Below are 1,498 nucleotides of genomic sequence, written 5' to 3' on the forward strand. Positions count from 1 at the left end.
ATATTTTGGGGTTGTAGTATTACTTTAGTATTTGCATTATAAAATTCAGGGGAAGGGAAACTTGATTCCCAACACTCTCTTCACTCACTAAGTTCCCTCTATTGCTTAATCTCCACTTTAGTTCTTTAGTTTAATTACCTGTCATTTGGTTAATTAGTTAGTCAATCACAAATCAATCTTGTTAATCTCATTTAAATCAATTTTACTTTTACATTGAAAATTAAGGATAGAATTCTCCGTGGGATCGATACTCTACTTATCATTTATTACTTGATTGCGACACGTGCACTTGCGTAACATCTTGGTACACAAGCAACAAGTTTTTGGCGCCATTGCCGGGGAATTTTGTCTTTGATAATTAGTGTAGAAGTAAGTTTTTGTTTTATCTACTGAAATTTCTTTACTTTGATATTAGTTTTCTTTTATTTCCAGGTGCTTTTACCCTTGTATGAATCCGCTGCATGATCAAGAGTTGATACCCTTAGATTTTGAAATCAAAAGGACATTTCAAGCTAGAAGAAGGGAGCAGCGAGGTTTAGAAGCAGGTCAAACAATGGCTGAAGCAGTGAGATATGGGTTGAATAATAATGAGAATAATATGGCAGCTAAGGGTGATGATAGAGATAGGGCCATTAGAGGATATGTTGTCCCAAGGTTGCATGAGTTGAATCCAAGTATAGTAAAGCCAGAAATTCAAGCATTACATTTTGAACTTAAGCCTGTGATGTTCCAAATGCTTCAGACTATAGGACAGTTCAGTGGAATGCCAACAGAAGATCCTCATCTCCATCTTAAACTCTTCATGGAAGTAAGTGGTTCTTTCAAGATACCTGGAGCAACTGAAGAAGCCTTGAGATTGAAGCTATTCCCTTACTCATTGCGAGATAGAGCAAGAGCATGGTTGAACTCATTACCTCCACAATCAGTAGCCACATGGAATGATTTAGTAGAGAAGTTCTTGATGAAGTACTTCCCTGCAACAAAGAATGCCAAGTTCAGATTGATATCACTAGTTTTCAACAATTGGATGGTGAATCTTTGTATGAGGCATGGGAAAGATTTAAGGAGCTCTTGCGTAAATGTCCTCACCATGGTATTCCTCATTGGATTCAAATGGAGACTTTCTACTATGGTTTAAGTGGACAAACTCGATCCATAGTGGATGCATCAGCAAATGGGGCTATATTGGCAAAGTCTTACAATGAAGCTTATGAGATCTTGGAGAGAATGGCCAACAACAACTACCAATGTCCAGTTGAGAGAGGTGTTGCAAATAAGAGAGTGGTAGGGATTTATGAGTTTGATGCAGTGACAGCTTTAACTGCACAAGTGTCATCCCTAACTAGTGTGTTAAAATCCGCAAACTTGGCTACAGCTGTACAAACTCAACAAAATATAGCAATCAAGTGTACATATTGTGGTGGGGAGCGTGTCTTTGATAGTTGTCCATCTAACCCAGAATTTGCTTACTATGTTGGTAATTTCAGCAATGCCAATA

The 1,498-nt window shown here is 37.8% G+C and overlaps 1 non-coding gene across 1 annotated transcript; it reads right to left on the reverse strand.

The window, feature by feature from the left end:
- Nucleotides 1–991: 991 nt before the first annotated feature.
- Nucleotides 992–1,097, reverse strand: LOC149011216 (small nucleolar RNA R71). The gene has a single exon (XR_016174842.1). It is a non-coding gene; the product is annotated as a small nucleolar RNA R71 (small nucleolar RNA).
- Nucleotides 1,098–1,498: the final 401 nt, after the last annotated feature.

The sequence above is a fragment of the Hakea prostrata genome, chromosome 7 (assembly GCF_041222555.1).
Source record: "Hakea prostrata isolate BN-2017 chromosome 7, UWA_Hpros_2, whole genome shotgun sequence".
NCBI classification, from domain to species: Eukaryota; Viridiplantae; Streptophyta; class Magnoliopsida; order Proteales; family Proteaceae; genus Hakea; species Hakea prostrata.